Source organism: Coenobita brevimanus, chromosome 23 (assembly GCF_032717465.1).
Source record: "Coenobita brevimanus isolate Jiangsu-jjx chromosome 23, ASM3271746v2, whole genome shotgun sequence".
Taxonomy (NCBI): Eukaryota; Metazoa; Arthropoda; class Malacostraca; order Decapoda; family Coenobitidae; genus Coenobita; species Coenobita brevimanus.
In genome coordinates this window covers 42,918,871-42,940,677 of record NC_136976.1, presented here as the reverse complement: position 1 = coordinate 42,940,677, position 21,807 = coordinate 42,918,871, and the positions used below count along the sequence as shown (strand labels likewise).

At 41.9% G+C, this 21,807-nt stretch overlaps 1 non-coding gene across 1 annotated transcript; it reads left to right on the top strand.

Annotated features, from left to right (window-relative positions):
* The first annotated feature begins 2,317 nt into the window (after positions 1-2,317).
* TRNAM-CAU (transfer RNA methionine (anticodon CAU)) lies at positions 2,318-2,390 on the top strand. Its single transcript has one exon. It is a non-coding gene; the product is annotated as a tRNA-Met (tRNA).
* The last annotated feature ends 19,417 nt before the right edge of the window (positions 2,391-21,807 follow it).

The following is a 21,807-nucleotide window of genomic DNA, read 5'->3' as shown; positions in this document are numbered from 1 at the left end:
ACCTGTGGGTGTGACTGTGGGAGAGAGGATGTCGATTTTAAGTGTTACGATACTGTGCGTGTACTATCTATAGGAAGTCATAAGGGAAGGAAGAAAGTTGGAATATATTAGTAGGGCGTATGGTCTGTGACTGCCTGATTGTGCGGGTGATGTTAAGGTGTTATGGAGAGAGAGAAGAAGAAGGAAGATATCTGGAATATATTTGTAGGAGAATGATATCTTGGTGTGTATAATGGAAGAGTGAGTTAAAAGTATGTGTGAGAATAATCTGGGATACATGATCGTTGGAGTGTGTGTTAGGGTGCTTGGAGATGAATGAGGGAGGGTTTGAGGGTAGAAGATTGGTAAATATGTGTGGGAATATTATATATGGGTGTCTGAGTGTGGAATATGTTAAGGTGTATGGGAGGTACTGGAGAGCTGGAAGAAAGTGTGCGATAGGAAGGAGGACTGGAAAATATAAGCGGGGGGTATTGAGCGATGTATGATTGTGAGAGAGTAGACATTGGCTGCAGCTGTAGATATCGATAATTATGGGTGTAATCGTGCGTGAATATGACTGGGAGGCTTTTAGAGAAGTTAAGAGGAAGGACTAGAAAATATGAATGATAACTGAAAGATGGAATGTGACTGAAGGTAAATGAATAGTGCTCCATTATTATGGGTTACATTAGGTGCAGCTGTGCTTTTCCATGATAGAGGTAGAATAAGGCGCGACACTGAAAATATCTGCAAGTATATCTGTGGGTGCGTGACTGCAAGATGGTAAATGTAATTGTTGATGATGAGCAGTACAGAGAATGGGTGGGATGGATGAGTTTTATGAGCTGTGGGCAGCGGCGTATATGGGGGGGGGAACACTCGGCCATGCCCCCCCCCCTTTGTCCCAGTAGGCCTACATATCTGCAGATCTAAATACGTATACAAAACATTTGCCCATATGGCATATATAGGCCCCCATGAATTGGTTGGTTTAGAAACTATAAACTTCCATTTTTTATTGTTATAAAATGATGGTTGTAACTAACAGTGGAAGTAGAATATTACAGATGGCAAAACACATGGAAGAACCGGGAGGAGAAAGATAGACCTAAATCTGTTGTTGCATATCTGAATGTCTGCAATGAATTTGACACTTATCCTAACATTGAAACACTGTTGCATATCTTTGCAACACTTCCGGTGACAACTGCTACAAGTGAACGGTCATTCAGCTGCTTAAAGTATCTTAAGTCATATCTGCGCTCCACCATGTCGGAGCAAAGACTGAATGGATTAGCCTTACTTCTTGTACATAAGGATATTGAGTTGAACTATGATGAAGTAGTCAATGAATTCAGCCGTAAAAATAAGCTGCTTGATTTCAAATGATCAGCTCTCACACGACTCTAGTAAGTAAGCTCTCTCTCTCTCTCTCTCTCTCTCTCTCTCTCTCTCTCTCAACTTCATTAATGCTAGTTTTAGTTTAATTTTTTAAATGTTTCATATAAAAATGAACAATGCAACTTCCAGGAATGAAGGAATCAACAATTGTAAATTATGATCTTGCATTTTTTTTATACATACTGGATACTGTAGAATTCCCTAATTAAATATCTTTCAAAAAGCTCATTTTTGCTTTAACCAAGATACATAACCTTCTTTATACTGTTTTGTCACTGAATATCTGATTAGTGCAATATATCCCTCCTGAGGCCTCAAAATGCCCCTAAAAATGCTTTATTAAAAAAAATTTCCTGGGCGGGCTCACAGCGCCCACCCAGACCCCCCCAGCTGCAGAGGCTCGCTTCGCTTGCCTCCCTCTTACAAAAATCCTGGATTCATCCCTGTGGCCCCCCCCCACCTTTCCATGGACCTATATACGCCACTGGTTGTGGGGGAGAGTTGGAAGTCAGTGACTACTTTCTGAGTAATTCATTTACCAGAAGACTATAGGTGCATCTTCATTAATCTGTTCCAGCTAAGTCCATTTCATTTTATTCAGCTAAGAGTTAGCCATAGGAACCTGATAATTTTAGCAAGTTTACTGTTAACCCTCTCATGGTCGGGACAACATCAATACTGTATTCTGCACCATCTAATGTCAGGTATTATTAGGCTGTGTGTGTTTAGCAGCCTGAGTGTTAGTTATTGGAAAGGAACGTGTGTTTTTAAGTGATTTGATACATACCGGGTACTTTATTGGTCAATGTGTGTGTGTGTGTGTTGTGGTTTTAAGTTTTCTTATATTCATTATATGTGTAATTGCTTATTTCTCTCTAGTCGATGTATTTGTGCATAGATTTCATTTTTTGTGAGTGTTTGGCATATATGTATAGCCTCGATGGCGCAGTAGGCAGCGCGTGAGTCTCATAATCTCAAGGTCGTGAGTTCGATCCTCACTCGGGGCAGCTGTTTTCTCTGAGCGTTTTATGCCTCCGAGTGCAGTAAAAGACGGACAGCAGATGTCAAATGTCATCGAAGACCCCAGTAAAATGTGGACAAAACTGCCAAGGAGGCCCCGTGACCTGGACAAACATCAACCGATCATCAGGTAAAACACTTGTTTTTGTGTGTTCGTGTCTGACTTTGGGCATATGCTTTATAATCCGTTCCCTGAGGTCCAGCAGTCCCTCCTACATTCACTGGTCACCACTTCAGCATTAATACCCAATTACCCATGGACCGTAGTGAATACATCTCTCATTCAGAACAGGTGGGTTGGTATTAGCGGTGGAGCTCTGTGATTTGTCGATACGTATTGCTGAAGATCAAGAAAGTCTTTGTAAAGAAATATAGTTCATCAATCTGTTCCCTGCTGACACCCACAATCGAATTACCGCCATTTTAGACAAAACACAACTTTTCTAACGACCTACAACCACAAGTTGATACTTAAATTGAGTAAACTGCAGTCACCTGCCATCTACTCACCTGATGTAGTTTCCTTCAAGTGACTGACAAGTCACTTGGTTTCACATAGCCAAGGAAGCCATTTATTACACCGGGTGGTAACCATTTAGCCATAACAATTCCTGGTGGTCTAGTGGATTATGGAGTTCCAGTTGAATATGATCCATAAGGGTTGCACCCAAGGACTGGTTGGGGTTTATTGTTCATATAATATCACTTAGAGGTGATCAACTGGTTACTCTCACCTGGATTGAGTAGACTAACCCCGGGAACACAGGGTCTTGGTGAGGTGAAAGGGACTGGGTGCTATATTTATGAATCGAAAAATAGATTATCTTTCTCTTTCGATGGATGACTCCTTTCCCGTGGCAAAGACGCTGCTGCATCCTGGTGATCATTTTAGCTATATAATTCAGGTATAACCACACAAGACATGATAGCTGTTAAGAATCAGACGAAAAGGTTTCTCCACATAGTAATCTCTTAAGACAGGCCCACGACGTACCGCGTGAGCCTCTGTCTAAACCACGGTCCTTAGACCTCAGCGCAATGAAGTAACTAGTTAAACCTGACGCCATACATACCTACTCCAGAGCATGTAATACTTAGAAATCTCTTGGTAATGAAGTCTAGTCTCTTTTAGAAACTACATCTTGGAGCATACATCTTGCTCTATGATACAGAAGCTAACTTTGCTGTACGCTTTAAAGAGCTAAGAAATGCGAATTGGAATATCATATGTCCTATTGAAATCAAAATATCAGATGAGACATTCACGAGTTGCCTAATAGGAACACAAAGTATATACTGCATTAAAAGGGCAAACAGAAAGGGGGGTGGGGACAATGTGTAGCAATTTTAATGAACAAACAAATAATAATTCTGACGGATTCTTTAGTGTAAATGAAAGAGTAGATGGTCTAATAAGGAAATTGATTAAAGATACAAGATAAAGATAATTCAAGTAAAAAGCTTTAAAAAACCCAGTACAAGTTGGTGATGGGAGAGAACAGATTTATGCATGAAAAACGTAGGACTAGACTGCGGTTGGATATTTTTAATGAATAACCGAAATGCCCGAGCCGGAATATTAAAAGAAATTTTGGAAAGGAACAAGTCTTATGGTGACGACATTTCCTCAAAAGGAAGGAGGTTGGAAGTGAACTTAATCAAAAGAAGAAAAGGTGCCATCCCGCTATAAAACTTGAGAGGAGACACTCCAGTAACATTTATTACCTTTCTATTAGCCTTCCAGTCATGTGCTTTAATAGCTTCTGAGATAACTAAGTTTAGCGATCTAGCTCGCTTGCTCCCTCGAAAAATTTAACTTATTTCATTATCACTGACAAAACACACACCCCATCATTATTAAATCAAGAATGCGTCTGTGTGTGTGTGTGTGTGTGTGTGTGTGAGAGAGAGAGAGAGAGAGAGAGCGTCCCGTGTACCCAGACAGCCAGTCAACCCTACCAGTCATCCAGTCAGACGGAAAATCGACCACTGGAGCATTTAGTCAGTCCTTCAATAGTTGAGCCGACACACACACACAGGCAATATGGAAACCGATTAAGCCGACAATGGGTCACTTAGTTAGCTACATATCCACTGTGTCAGCCAAGCCATTTGTCCACCTGAGCATCCATTCACTCACTTATTCACTCATCTGATTCTTCTTTCGTTGATTCACTCGATCACTTGTTCATTCACTCACTCGATCACTCATTCATTCAATTACGCAACCGCTTACATACTCACTCATCCAGTCATCACTTGTTCGTCCCCTACTACCCTTTTAAAATGTTACCCTTTCACTCTGTCGCCCATCCGTCCTTCAGTCACTCATTGGATCATCCTTTTAGTTACCCACCCGATTACCCATGAATTTACATGATTAGCCATTTACCCACACAATGGTCCTTTCACTCACTCACGCTATCACCAATTCACTCACCAATCCATCTATTCACTTAAGTCTTTCACTGACTTACCGACATTCCCATTCAATTCACCCATCCGTCAATCCATCAATCCACTCACCACTCGTCAGTCCACCTACGACATCATCAACCTACCCATCCAACATCAATTCATCCACCCACCCACTCTCTCATCAGTCCACCCAACCACCCTATCATCAATCCACTCATCCGACCACACATCATTTCACCCATTCGCCCATTGAATATACATCATCAGTTCACTCAGACATCCACACACCCCATCATCATTAACTCGCCAAACCACCCCATCGTCACTTCACCCATCCACTCATACCATCGTCAATTCTCCTGTCTTTTCACTAATCCCTCGCTTCAGCTGTCCACTCAGTCGTCAAACTATTCACTCACCTCTCATCAATTCCCCGATCCAACCGTCTGTTCAACCATTCACCCAGCCAACAGTTTCCATAACAATCCACTCATTCGCTCATTAATCCACCATTCCACTCACCCCCTCATCAATCCACTCATCTATCCACTCACCTGATTTTCACTCATCTTCCCTTATCCCATCACTACTACCATTTCCGTATGACTTCAATATTCCACGCATCCACACGCATCTCCACATGTCCACCCATTCCATCAACAACTTATTCACACATTTATCAATCTACCCATCCATCAACACACTTTACCAGTCCATCCCTCCTCCGCTTTCTCTCTTATTAGTCATTCTTCCGTCCATCTCCTATTTTTCTCCCAGTCCCCAGTCCTCCATCCTTTTCTCATCTCTCCACCAACCCCCTCCCTCCATTTCTCCTGTCATCTCCTATTTCTCCACCCATCTCAAATTGCTCCATCCACTTCTCAATTTTCCACCAACTCCACATTCTTCCACCCATACCCCATTTCTCCTTCTCTTGGTTTTCATTCATTTGCCATATCTGTCCGCACACACACGCACGTATGCACCCATGCTCACGCGCGCACGCACACACACACACACACACACACACACACACACACACACACACACACACACACACACGATACCCATAAAATTGCCTCAAATATACATGCAAACACAAACATGTGCATCCATTTATCCTCTGGCTTCAGTTTCTCGGTCCATTAAACCACCTATTTGTATTTTTGTTCACTGCACACTCACGCACACATACGCGCGGAGGCATGGACACACGAACGCGCGCGCGCACACACACACACACACACACACACACACACACACACACACACACACACACACACACACACACACACACACACACACACAGAACCTGTTTTCCAGTCATTCTTTTTCTCCACTTTGCATTCCTCTCCTTCATTCCCCAGATCTTCATTTTCATCTTCCTCTTACATTCTTGCACCGTCAGGTACCCATTCCACCACCCCATCCATCTTCTGATATCCACTTTTTCATTTTTCGCCCTCCAGTGGGCCACCCCAGGAATAAAACGCCAACCTATCCAACATCCCAACCACCCTTTCTACCCCTCCTCGACTAATCCTCCATGCCCCTATCCACTCTCCCATTGTCCCATCGACTCCCCCTCATCCACTCTCTACTCCTCCCCTTCTGTTCATTCACACATTCAATTGCCCACACACTTAAACTTCAGCCTGTCCATACCCCCTTTAATTCACCCCAACTTGCTCAGCTCTTCCAGTTGTCTTTCGTACAGTCTTTCTCTCTCTCTCTTCCAGTTCTTCCTCTCCCCATCCAACAATCCAATCCTACATCCTACCATCAACGCTTTCTACTCCTCTATCCTCCTCACTTCACTTCTCCACTCTCCTTTCCTTTACTTCTCTCTCCCCTTTTTCACACCTCTCCTCTCTTTCACTACTCCTCCCTTTTTGGCTCCTCTTTTTCCTCGTCCACTCTCTTTCCTCTCTTACACTGCTCTCTCCACTCTTCCACTTTTTGTATCTTCCCTCTCCCACCTTTCCCTTCTCCTCTCTTCCACCCTTTTCCCTCTTCGACTTTTTGCCCTCTTTTTTCACTCATCCTCTCCATTCACTTTCATTCCTCCTTCCTCCACTCTTCTACTTCTTTCCCCATGCTTCCACTTCTCTCTCCTCCTTGCTCCCATCCTCTCGTCCCTCCTCTTATCAACCCCTTCTTCCATTCTTCCACTTCTCCCCCGCCCCTCTTCCCTCATTCTCCTTAGCTCCCGCTCTCCCCCTCCCCCTCCACTTCCTCCATCATCACCTCCCGTGCCCGTGCCTATGGGTGACGGAGCGAAGTGTCTTGGGACGTTGTGCCTCACTAACAACTAATGAGGCGTGGATGGACTGAGGGGTGATGGGGCTGGCGGGGAGGTGATGGGGGCGTGGGGTGAGAGACAAGCATATTTAATGAGCCATACGCGGTTTTACCTTGCATAGGCTTGTACTTACACATGCATGGCTTATAATCTTTGCGACAAGCCTTTTTAATGAGGGACCATTGTGGGTTGAGGGGACAGGGGAGAGAGGTGGGAGAAGTAATATGAGTGGGTGGTGGGGTGTTGGAAGATTTCTTAATGTGTAACAGAAAGATGGCGGGTGCTGGAGTGGAAGGCGGCTGGGAGGGAGTTTGAGAGTGGAGGCAATGGCAGTTCTAAGATTTTTTTTTTTTCTGCGGGGAGTGGCAAAGTCTTCCAAATTTACCAAACATTTGCAGTTCAGTAAGCTTTCAGGAACCGGCACGTTAAGTCAACTTCCATCCTTACTGAGCTGTGTTGGTTGCCCGCTGCTTACACCCCTTGTACTAGTCTTCTAACGAATGATGAGCTATTTATAAGCCTACTGTCACTGAGTCTTCTCGCTTTTCTATCTATCTATCTATTGCCAGACGCCTCAATCCCGTTTGGGGTGGCCACAAACAAATCGCCTCCAAGTCGCCCTGTCCCCCGCCATTTCACTCCCCTCCTCCCAACTCACACCCCCCTCTCTCATATACCTCTCCACCCCATCTCTCCATCTCATCCTCGGCCTCCCCCTCCCTCTTTCCCCCTCCACCTCACTCCATCCTCTCCACATGGCCAAACCACCTCAGTGTGTTCCTCATAACGCTTCCTATCACATCCACATCAACACCACAACGCTCCTTTATATCCTCATTCGTCAGCCTGTCTCTCCATGTGACTCCACAGGCTCCTCTTAAATAACTCATTTCCACTGCTCTCACTCTTGACTTGTGTCCTTCCAACAACGTCCAAGCTTCACTTCCGTACGTTAGAGTTGGTATCACAATACTGTCATGTAGTAACTTTTTCACTTCCATGCTCACTTCCCTGTTTCTTATCACTGCTTTCAAAGAACCAGCAACCTTTCTTCCCTGCTGTACTCTTTCAAGCACTTCACCCTCCAAACCTCCATCCTTACTCATCACACTACCCAAGTACTTAAACGTACTCACATTTTCCAATTCCTCACCATCCAACCTCGCTGTACATTCACTGACTTCACCTCTCTCAAAGACCATCACTTTACTCTTCCCTACATTCACCTTTAGATTCCGTTTCTTACACACTCTCTCAAACTCATCCACCAAGCCTTGCAGCTCCCCTTCGTCCTCACTCAACAACACAGTATCATCTGCAAACAACAGTACAGGGAGTTTCCAAACACTATCCTCTCTCACCAGGGCCACTCCAACATCCACTACCCTACCTTGTACCTCTTTTATTACCCCATCCATATACAGATTGAACAACCATGGAGACATGACACATCCCTGTTTCAACCCAACTTTCAAAGAGAAAAATTCACTTAGTTCACCATCCACACGCACTGCAGCCTTCGCACCATCGTACATACTCTTCACAGCATTCAACAACTTCCCATCTACTCCATAAATTCTTAACACTTTCCACAATCCTAGTCTATCCACCCTGTCATATGCTTTCTCCAAATCCATGAAAGCCGCATACAACTTCTTTCCCTTCTCTAGAAACTTTTCCACTAAAGATCTAAGAATGAATATCTGATCTACACAACCTCTTCCCTTCCTAAAGCCTCCCTGTTCTTCTCCAACTAATTCCTCTGTTCTTTCTCTAACTCTGTCTATAAGTATCCTACCATACACTTTTCCTATTATACTTCGTACTAAGAAGACAAATGCCCCTATGATTACCACACACTTCTTTTTCCCCTTTTCCTTTGTACAAGGGAATAATTATACCTGACTTCCAATCCTCCGGAACTCTACCTTCCTCCCAGGCCAATCTGCACTTCTTCCACATCCATTCTACTACTATCTCTCCCCCATGCTTCAGCATTTCACCACACACTCCATCAATTCCTGGGGCTTTCCCTGACTTAACTTTCTTCATTGCTTCCACAACTTCTATCCTACTGATTTCTTCCTGTCTTCTCACCTCCCTCCTTCTCCCAGCCGTTCCCCAGCCACTTATACTCGCATTACTTCCATCCTCCACATTCAACAATTCCTTAAAGTGTTCTCTCCATCTGCTCACTTTTTCTCCCTTCTCCACTAGTAATCTACCATTTTTATCTTTCACTCCCCTGCTAACTTCACTTCCACCCTGTCTTACTCTTTTCACCTCTTTCCAGAACATTTTCTTACAGTCCCTCCACTTTACACTCAAATTCCTTCCAAATTCCTCATCCACTCTCTTCTTACTCTCTCTTACTAATCTTTTCACCTCTCTCTTTCTTTCTACATATAACTCTCTCTTCCGCCTCTCAACTTCTTACACGCCCCTATTTCTCATCCATTCATTGTATGCTTTCTTCTTTTGTGCCACAGCCCGTTTCACCTCTTCAGTCCACCACGCTGTTCCTTGCACCCCCCTCCGTCTTCTCTTCCTTCCACACACCACATCACATGCTGCACATATTTCTTCTGTAAATATTCTACACACACCTTCCACGTCCCCCATCTGCTCCAATTCATATTTGCCCAATCGTTCCTCCACTTCTCTCTTATACTCTGCCTTTTTCTCATCCTCTTGTAACCTTTCCACTCTCCTTGCAACTACTCCTTCCTCTCGTCTTTCCCTTCTTCTATTCCTCCATCTTACTTGAACTTTAATTCTGGGCACCACCAAGTAGTGGTCAGAAAGTCCACTCCCCCAACCTCTATAAACTCTTGCATCCAATATACATCTTCGCATCCTTTCATCCACACACACATAATCAGTCATTGCCTTCCTTTCACTCAGTTCACCACCCACCCTTCTCATCACTCGCCATGTATACCTGTGGATCATTTTATGCCTGAAGAGGGTATTGGCTATCACCAACCCCCTCCCAGCACAAATGTCCACTAACGCACTCCCATTCTCATCTACCTCAGCTGGCACACCCCACTCACCAACTATTCCATCCACCTTCAGATTCCCAACTTTACCATTCATATCACCAATCAAAAACACTCTCTCATTCCTTCCAAACTTTTCCATGCACACTTCTACATTTGTCCAGAACTCTTCTCTCACTCTTCTAGCACGATCTTGCGTTGGCGCATACACACACACAATCGCCCACATTTGTATGCCAACTTTCAACTTTACCCACACAATCCTTGATCCAACTGATCCATACTGTCTTATGCTCCTCTTCCATCTTTTTACTCACAACTATACATACTCCTTCCTTTGCCCTCTCATTCTCACCTACTCCTGCACATATACCCCATCCATACTCCCATTCTCTCACACTTTCTCCTCTCCATTTTGTTTCAGTTATTCCACATACATCCACTTTCGCATCCTCAAGCACCTGGACAATCTCTCTCTCTTTCACCTCATCATTTGCTCCCCTTACATTCCAAGTTCCAATTGCAATGTCATTTGTCCGGTCCTTGGTCGTCAACGTTTGGTCAGTCCTTGTCCGAGACTTCTTGTTTGTTTTTTTAGTTAGTTGTTTTCCGGGGAGGGGCACTAACCCTCCGCCAACCCTTTTAGTCGCCTTTTACGACAAGCAGGGATACTGGGGGAGTATTCTTGAAAAAAAAACCCTACCCCCAGGGGGGGTTGTCATTCTCGCTTTTGGTGAACAGTTTAATAATTATTGCATTAAAAATTTCATGTAATGTATTGAATGTACTTTTTTTCTTATCTATATTCAGGGTTTTACTCTCTTCACACCCGTACCGGGCTTAATTTCTCAAAGAACCGTACTCCATTTAGACCTACTATACCAAGATTACGAAGTCCTGTCTTACTTGATTTGCTGTGTATTATACCTCACTTATACATCCATCGCTTCACTAAGATTATTTTTAACCTCTGTACACCTTCACTATGCGTCCCTAAGTTCTTCCTTTATGTTACCCATTTTTACCATGCCTCAGTGCTTCCCTGTGCTTCCTAGCCTTCACTGTATTTCCCTTGCTTCAGTTTATTTCCCTGCCTTCATTCTAATAAGGAAAGGTGAAAGTAAAAACGAAATTAAAAAATAAAGACGGAATGAGAGCCATTAATGTTTCCTCTTGAGATCATTTATACTCCTATACAAGCGTATCAAAACTAAATGTACGGCACACTGCACGTATGGTCTGTCTGTCTGTCTGTCTCTATCTCTGTCTGTCTGTCTGTCTGTCTGTCTGTCTTGTAACTCATTACAGTGTGACAAATTTACCCCAAAATTCTTTCGTTGGTGTGTGTGTGGGGGGGAACCTGGTCCCTAAGCTTCCCGCTAGCTACGCCACTGGGTGCAGGGAGACATATGGTGGGGGTGAGGTGTTGGGGAGATATAGGAAATGGAGTGATAGTGGGTGGATGAGGTGATGATGGATAAAATGTGGGTAGAGTGGGGGAGGGATATGATGGAGTAGTGAAGTGCTGAAGGGAGACACGGTTTATTAGCTTATTAGTTCTTATACTTCCTGGCCCTCAACCCACCAAATAGTGTTTGTGGGGGCTCACGATCCCCAACCTTCCTCGAATCTTACTTACTTTTACTTACTTACTTACTTTACTTACTTACTTACTTACTTACTTACTTACACACACACACACACACACACACACACACACACACACACACACACACACACACACACACACACACACACACACACACACAGTAACTTATAAAATAATTTTGTAGTTTCCGTGTTCCTTGCTCTGCTGGGACACATGCCCGTAGGTTCCACTTTTAGTCAGGTCGGTACCCAAATATAAAGCATTCTAAAACAATACACTTAAAGTATAAATGTTAACAATTAGGCGTCAGTGCTCTCAAGCATCGAACAAAATTTGGTTGTCATTGAGCAATTTCATTACTGCATTATTGCATGACTGAAAGTCTGCCTGCCTGGCCACGTATATCATTGCAGATCAGAAAAAAGGTGACTGTGTGATATATTGTGGTGATGAGATGGAGAATAGCGGGGGGTAGTGAGGAAGAAAAAAACTCTGATTGCGTTACTTTGAAAATTTAGAATGATGCCGCCCGACTCAGAGATGATAGTTATAACAGCTTTATGCACTAATTTAAGCGAGTGAGTAGTATACAATCTATCGCAGTAGTAATGAATATATTACTACTGTACTAATATGAAATATAATTTCAGTGAAGTAAATAAAATAAACTGAGAGCATTAGCCCTATTCTATACCTCTACTATCTACCTTTGGGTTGAGACCCATAGTTTGAGAACACCTGCATCAACTGATAGTGAAGAATGGTGGGTGGTAGGATGGTGGAGTGATGGTGAGCAGATTAGGTGATGGTGAGTAGATGAGGTGATGGTCGGGGAAGGATGTGGTGGGGTGATGAAGTGACAGATAAAATGTAACAAAGGATGTGGTGGGGTGATGAAGTGACAGATAAAATGTAACAAAGGATGTGGTGGGGTGATGAAGTGACAGATAAAATGTAACAAAGGATGTGGTGGGGTGATGAAGTGACAGATAAAACGTAACAATAGACAGAAGGATGATAGTGGTTGGAGTGGTGATAGAAGCAGGTAATGGGCTGGGGGGGAGGGATGTGGTGGGAATGGTACAATCATGAAGAGAGAGGGAGCAGTGGATAGTTGGGTGATGGTAGAATGTTGTACAGTCAGGGTAGGTCGTAGAGAGGTGGTGGTGGCAGTGGCGGTGGCGGGTAGAGCAGTGGTAGGTGACAAAATGATGGTGCGATGATGGATGTGTTGGAGGGATGATGGATACTGAAGGGTGGTGGTGGTGGTGTGGGTGATAGTGGGTAGGTGGTAGGAGTGATGGTGGGTGGTGAGGGCAATAGTGGGTGGTGGGTGTGATGATGAGTGGTGAGGGTGATGGCGAGTGGTGCCGGTGATGGCAATTGATGAGGGTGATGGTACGTGATGGTGATGGTCGGTAGTGGTCACAGTGGACGGTGAGGGTAAGGGTGCGTGGTGGTGGTGGTGGAGAGCGATGAGGGTGCGTGGTGGTGGTGGTGATGAGTGGTGAGGGTGCGTGGTGGTGGTGGTGATGAGCGGTGAGGGTGATGGTGGGTGATGTGGATGACGATGGTTGATGGGTGTTGTGTTGGATGGTGGGATAATTATTGGTTGTTGGTAAGGTGCTGCGTGGTTGGTTGAGTGGTGCAATATACCGGATGTTGGAGTTGGGTTGAGTGATGGCGGTGAGGGCTGTGGTGTATGAGGGAGGTTCATGAATGTGGAGAAATTATGGTAGGAGTTTATGAGTCGGGGGAAATGAGAGCAGGTACAGTATAGGTATTTTAAAGGCGTTGAGATGAAGTTGGCATTTTTATGGAAACTCTGAAATATGGCTTTTTGATTTTTGCATATCATACATTTTTTTCCGGTTGGCGAACATATTGAACCAGTGATATTATGTATAACCTCCAAAACTGATGTGATTTTTTCCCCTGGAATGTTAAATGCAGATCATTACATGTTCCTAAGGGGACAGGCCTTCTTCGTTAGCACTTTACCAGCATTTGGAAGAGTTTATTATGGCCGTTCATTGACTGAATATTGATGGGCATGTAGTTCCGCAGTATGTTTCAGGACTGACTTTTTCGAAAACTTTCAGTATAAAATTTTAGTCACTAGGGTCGTATTTCCTTTATCATCGGAGTCTTTATAGCACCTTTTTCTTCTTTATGTTACATGTATATATATATATATATATATATATATATATATATATATATATATATATATATATATATATATATATATATATATATATATATATATATTTACACCAACATAAATTGTCTCAGTAACGCAGGCCTAACAAGAGAATAAAAAAGTATAACATGCACAGCAAATTGCTTAGTTTGATATGCAGTGAAGTCCCTTATGCCATCTAGAATACGGCCAAGGACTTGATAAGCCTTCCAGTGCGGAGACGTATTATTCATTTTATTTCAGCTACCTTTAGACCCTTGTCCAGATCAGTGAGATACATCAGGTCGTGAAGATGATTACAAACACTCTTCTTTCCCTGTCCCTACAAAATTGCCTTTCGAAGAATTAACAAAATTACTGGGATATAGTAAGATTAGAACGAAATATAAGAGTCGGTCATCATGATAGAGGGCTTAAATACTAAGTGACAATGGGAACATCAGACCAGCCACTACTGTATAGGACTACTTCATTAGTGTGAGATAAGACGGTGCTGGGTCATCTCCGTCGCCTGGCTCTCGCTGATACCTCATGTTGTGCTGCCTTCCATTAACATGACTCAGGCCACGCACTGACGCCTGCCTTGGATACTGAAAGTGTGTATGTATGTAAGTATGCGTGTGTGTGTGTGTGTGTGTGTGTGTGTGTGTGTGTGTGTGTGTGTGTGTGTGTGTGTGTATGCCCGCGCGCACCAAGTATTTTGTTTGTGCAAGTGTGTGATGATGAGGGATTTACCGTCGTGAAACGATGTGTAAATGTGTGTGTTGTTGACATAAATGTGTTTTTATTTCGTTTGTTACCTAGTTAAATGAGGTGAGCCAAGTTGTAAGGTGTGTGCAGGATGGGGAGGTGGCGCTTTATTTTGATAGTAACGAGAAGGTGATGACAAGGGGTGTTGGTATGGATGGTAGCTGCAATATCCCGGGCGTGTTTGACAGCAGTGATGATGTCAGGAATGTTGGCGTTGCTGCTATAGTTAGTTCACCTTGAGTTGGCTAAGATTTTCGTCACTTTTCACTTTATGTTCGGTTGTTCAGTGGAAAAATAAGACAATATTATGGTTTTAAATTTGTTCAATAATAAACATTTTTTTGACAAGTACCATATTCGAACGTTAAGCTCTTATTAAAGAAGACGACGACACTACTGGCCTGCATATACCGTGTATTACTATTTCATGATTAGCAAATGATATTACCTCGTTAAAAATCTGCAATGTAGAGGAAGAGAGTGCAATTTTAAAGTGGAAAGAGCACAGTATAAGAGGCGATTTTGTTGATAAGATGCCTTAAATGCAAATGCTAGTAATTTTTATTAGGTGATGATTCTTGTTGCTTTAGATGCTTTTTAGTATTTTCACCTTACTGATTTATTAGCATATTACGCCTCACTGTTGCCTTTTATGTTATTTATATTTTAATACTGATGTTGACTGCACAAATGATATGGAAGAAGATACTGATGTGCCATATGATGTGCGTTCCAAGATACCTCTTAAACTGACAAGAATGATGCCCAAATATGATGATGATGATGGTGATGATGATGATGATGATGATGTATTTATATTTGTGTCATTGATTATGATGAGGAAAATAGCTGGGGAGAAGATAGCTGACTACTATGGTACCGTTGGGGAAGATAATATAGTTGTTTAACCCCTTCTGTTCGATGAGGTGTTTCATATTTCAACCCTGCGACTACAAGATCATTTATATTTTCACGTTTGGAGGAGGTACGTCAGGATGAGACTGCTGCTGGATATCGTCTAACCCCATCACTACTAGAGGTGTTCCCTATGGAGAAGAAAATCATGTAATGTTAACAGCAATCAGGAAAAAATAATTCTAAAGAGTCTGTTTGTGATGATTCTTTTTATTAACTGGGCAGATGTGTCTTAAGCTATAACAATACCTCTAAGGTGATGTCACCTCCGGAGTCTCAAGGGAAGTTAAGGTCATTTTCCTGTCATTAACTGAGATTTGTCTAAGTAGAACAAGAGACATAAGATTCTGTGCTCTCCTCGCCCGGTCCTTCCTGAGAAACAAATCAGAGTGACTAGAAAGAGATGACAGTAAGTTTGTTTGCTAATTCGATTATCTGGCGATTTGTTGATTTGGAGATGGTATAATGACTACGGTGATGTGGGCACTGATGATGAAAATGGTGGTGTTAAAGGTGAAAGTAGAGGTGCCTTCAATCTGCAGACGTGAGAGCCTCAGTTTTATGATAATCTCTCTCTCTCTCTCTCTCTCTTTCTGTGTGTGTGTGTGTGTGTGTGTGTGTGTCTTCTAAGCTATCTTTACCCAAGCCCTTAAAAGATGCATTTATATACGTATGTGCTTTGTCGTGCATTTTTATAGGATCCCCTTCTCACTGCTGGTTTAGTCTGATGTTCCCCCCCTTCCCGCAACAAGACAGTTTTCCCAAGATCAGGAGAGCGCTTCTGGGACTAATGAAGGCAATATCTAACCTCTCGAGCTTGATTACTCTTCCTTTAAGCTTAATAATACCTTCCGTAAATGTCAAGGATAAAACGGAAAAAGACTTTATCCGATTGAAGGGCTGAAGGGATACTGGTGAAGAAACTAACGAAACAGGAGAATATCTGCCCGAGTGGTGCTGCTAACTGGCATCCCGGAGCACATCGTGGGCCGCATTCTCGCTGGCATGGGAAACCTTAGGCGTGTTTATGAAGGATCATGACCAAATTTTAGGAAGAAGAAACCTCTATGTCATATTCACTTAAGATCTCAAGCACTTTTTCACATGAAGAAGCCTCCATAGCTGTAAATTATTATCAGCTAACATTTTGCTTGTTCATTTTTTTTTTTTTTTTTTGACCTACAACCTTTTTGCGAAGTATTTGGGAGACTTATTGTTAAGAGTATAAGCAAACACTCTTATAAACGCCTTGAGCTCAGGAAAACTTACGAATACTGCCCTCTGCGATAATTTTTTTATCTTTTACACCACAATATTTTCTTGCTTTTATTTGGTCTTTACATCATGTTGTGTAAGTGCTATTGGATTTGCTTAGTTTCTTTCTTCTTTCCCCTTTCTTCCAAACACGTTTTTATTTTTGTGACATTTAGCTCGTCTTTCTTTAATAGTTCACTTCAAATTTGGTACAATTGTTCACTGGGTGAATGCTTCCAGGCACCTTTTTCCTTTTATTTTATTTTATTTAAGGACTAAAAGTGACTGAAGGATTTATGCATGCACAAATGTTGGTATCCTATGTTCCTGCAGGTAGTATACACTCAAAAAATTGATTTGATTATTTCATATAATTTTTATATACTTTTGGGATTTGAATTAAAATAATGAAAACCATTTTTCACCACCACGTAACAGTTTTGTCACAAAACACTTTTTTTTTTTCTTTTTAGTTTTCAATTATATTTTTTTGCCATCTCACACTATATAATTACTTACATTTGGATGTTTTATTAGAATGCAAATATGTTTGAATTTAGTGTTAACAGTAAAATCAACGTTTTAAAGAACAGTTATTTTATTTGATAATAAGCCAGAATATAGCTGGAACACAACACAGCGATGCGTCACACCAGTATTGGAGTGCAATCGCGTCACACCAGTATTGGAGTGCGGCAAATATACCCCAGTGTGACCCAGTTGACTAGTGTGCTTGTAAATTACTTTCAGTGGTGTTTTTTTTTTTTTTATCACAGTTATATTTATAGAAAATTGTGGTTTATTGCACTGACGTAAGTGGCCTCGTGAAGAAACTTGGCAGAGATTATAAGGCAGAAGACTGGAGACTATTTACAGATCCATTTAAAACAAGTATGAATGGTGTACTTCTTCATAATGGTAATAAATATGCATCAATACCCGTTGCTCATTCTGTGCAGTTAAAAGAAGCGTACCAGAATTTGGTAAACCTTCTCGAGAAAGTAAGCTACAATGAACACCGTTGGTTAATATGTGGGGACCTAAGAGTTTTGTGTATCTTACTGGGTCAGCAGTCAGGGTATACAAAATTCCCATGTTCTCTATGTGAGCTGGACAGCAGAGCCAAGGATTTACATTGGGTTCAGAAGAAAAGGCCAAATAGAAAATATCAACACCTTTGTGCCAAAAACGTCATCAGACCCAGCTTGGTGAATCCAGATGAAGTGCTTCTATCACAGCTTCATATTAAGCCTGAATTAATGAAGTAGTTTGCCAAAGCCCTATCAAAAGATGGAGCCTGTTTTATGTATTTGTGCCAAAAGATTCCTGGTTTGTCTGAAGCTAATTTGAATGAAGGTGTGTTTTACTGGATCTGATATTAGAAAACTGATTTCTGATGCAGAATTTGATGGTGCAATGAACAACTTGGAACAAGAGCCTTGGGTATCATTCAAAGGAGTAATTTTTAAGTTTTAAGGTAACAACAAGGATCCAAATGACAAAGGAACTGTGAGAAATTTGTTGGTCAAGTTTGAGGAGTTGGGTTGCAACATGAGTTTCAGCGTTAACTTTTTGGATTCGCATTTGGAATTTTTCCCCGAAAATCTTGGAGCGGTGAGTGACGAACAGGGTGAAAGATTCCATTAGCGTATCAAGGACGTGGAAAGAAGGTACCAGGGCCGTTTCAATGTAAGTATGATGGCAGACTACTGTTGGATGACTCGCAGGAGCGTGGAAGAAAAAGTGTACAAAAGACTGGCCACCAGACGAAGTTTTGGAAAAAAAAAAATGAGAAGTTTAAAAAACTAGAGAAGTTATATGTGAGTCATGGAGTATAGAGTGTTACATCCTTTGCGGATATATTTAAACAATTACATTAACTAAATATTTTCATTTTCAATTAATTTAAAACATTATTGTATAGATCAGTTGAAATTTATAATTGGCTATATTTTAGTAAAATATATTTTTAATTTTTTATTAAAATGTATTTTATATTGTGTTCATACAGTAGGTGCAATAAAAAAAAATAAATACTCAGAATTAAACAATTTTTAATGATGATTTGTAGACATGTGTTATCACCTCAGTATGGAGAGAAATGTTAATGCACTGTTGTTATGTGGAGGCCATGCTGTATTCCCTTGGCAATGTTGACAAGCTTCTAATTTATATTTTGATATATTTTGCTAATAACATGCAATAGTACATAGTTTAATGTGCAAAATGTGTCGCTGAGGAATACCCACTATGAAATTTCTGAAGTCGACGAGAATACGGCTCACTGTCAGCCAAGAGGGTGATGCAGAAAAATGGATTGCCTTGAGATGCTGCTAAAGGAGGTTCTCTGAAATACGTAGGTGGGAGAAGTATTTGTTCTTCACTAAAGTACGACACTGTTAGGTATAACTTTACAAGGTTAAAAGATCATCATACTAATATTCGTACTTCCGACCTATGAGAAGGAGCGAGGGGGGGGGGTGAGGACGAAGAAAAATTAAAAGTTGTAGTTCCAAACCACATTCCCTGTGAATATTGGTCTTACATAAATTCACACATCAGGAAGCCATATAAACTCTGGCAGAACCTGTTACGCATGATATGTAAACAGTTAACGACAACTACTTATTTGCTCTATAGTACATCAGTTTTATAAGGACAAGGATTCAGGCTTTAATTAAGGGTAATGACATTCAAAAGAACAAAATGAAAGCAAAATCACAAGAAAACACACACACACACACACACACACACACACACACACACACACACACACACACACACACACGCGCACGCACACGCACGCACACGCACGCACACGCACGCATGCACACACACACACACACACACACACACACACACACACACACACACACACACACACACATTCTTATCACCCCACCATCACCACCAAGAACAACAACAACAAATATGTACACTGGTGACTATCTCATGACAGTGATACACGCACACAAACACAAACAGTGAATCTGAAACCATGACCCATCCTTGTTTTCCTCCTCCTCCCTCACATCCGTCACATGATCACTCTTCTCTCTTCTCTCCTCTTTCTCATTCACCTCCACTCATGTCTCCTGCCCTCCCTTTTCCTCCACTCTCAGATCTTAATTAGTCGGATCTTTGTCCTCTCATTCTTTCAGCTCCTCTTCTTCCTCCCATTTTCCCTCCCTCTTTCATCATCACCTGGATCTTTTTTCCTCCTAATTGTTTTGTCTAATATTCCTTTTTCTGTTTCCTTTCTCCCCTTTTCTCCTTTGCTTTCTGCTTCCTCACTCCTTCCTTCTCTCTTCTCTCTCCTGTCGCCTCCGTCCTCTTTCCCCTCTTTCATCTACTGATCACTCAGTCTTAAGCTCTTGTCGCATTATCTTCTTCTGTCTTCTCCTCTCCTTTCATCTCACCACTTTTATTTATTTATTTTTTTCCTATCGTTTTCTCTCATCTCCCTCTCCTGTCTCTTTTCTCTCCTCATCTTACCACTCCGAAATTATTCTTATCATCTTTCGACCTCTCTTTCCATTTTCCTCTGTCCTTTCCTTTCTTCTCCTACCATCCAGAAAGTTGCTCATCATCTCTCATTCTTGTATTTCATCTTTCCTTTCCGTTCCCTTCATCCAAGTTTTTTTCTCTCTTTCGTCTCACTTTTCTTTTCTCTTTGACTTCCTTCTCATCCCCGTTCAATTACCTTTCTCTCCAGACCATAATCATGCGTCTCCCCCCCCCCCATTTTCATCCCTTCACTCTTTGTTTCTTATTTCTCCACTATTTTCACCATTTCTTTCTTTACCTTTATTGGAACCATTCATTCCACTTTTCTATTCCACCTTTGCTGGCTCTGGCTTAAGGAACTGGAGGATGGGGGGAGCTCCATTCCTTCTCTGCTTCTGTAACACCTAGGAATTGTATTTAGGCCAACACCGAACGATATTCTTTAGTCCACAGATATCCTAGCGGTCGAGGAGTTAAGCTTCACCATCTCATCTGTTTCCTTTGCATCAGGATGATTCATTTGATCTTTATGTCCTATTTTCCATTACTTTGCCATCCCTATTTTCAACACTTAACACGCAGGTTCCGGTGACTCACTTGAATACAGTCGTCTGGCGTTAGCTGGCAGAGAATAGCAGCGTTATTCAAATCACGAGGCGGTTAGTGGTGACAGTAATAACCTGACTCTCCCGAAACTGTTCCACTTAAAATTCAGACAAGATACGTAAACTCCATCCTAGACAATTTACCTACCAACAAAGTTCCAGGACCAGACTGATTTCCTCCAATTGTTTTGAAAAAGTGTTCCCCAGAATTTGCCTCTGTTCTAGCTAAATTATTCAGACTATGCATACGTACTTCTTCATTCCCTAATTCTTGGAAAGAAGCCAATATCCACCCAGTTCCAAAGAACGGAAGTTCCTCTGACCCCTCTGATTCCAGACCAATAGCTGTCACATCATCTCTTGATAAAGTATTTGAAATTTTAATTAATAAGCACAGAGTTAAACATCTTGAATCTAACAACTTAATTAGCGATAGACAATATGGTTTTAGCCATGAAAGATCCACCATTGACATACTCAATCTCCTGACTCATACCATCCATCAGTCAATCAATCTACGTGGAGAAACTCATGCAGTAGCTCTTGATATTTCTAAAGCTTTCGACAGAGAATGGCACCGTTCCCTGCTGTCCAAACTCCCTTGCTATTAACTAAAGTCTTTTGTTCCTCTGCTTTCCTCACATTTTAGCGACAGAAAAATAAGAGTAAAAGTAGATGATGTATATATATTCCAATTTCCACTCAGTTAACGCCGATGTGCCACAGGGATCATTTCTGGTGCCAACCCTGTTCCTGGTTCACATTAATGATCTCTTATCTGTCACCCACAATCCCATCCATTCATATGCAGATGACTCAACACTTCTTAGTTCATTCAC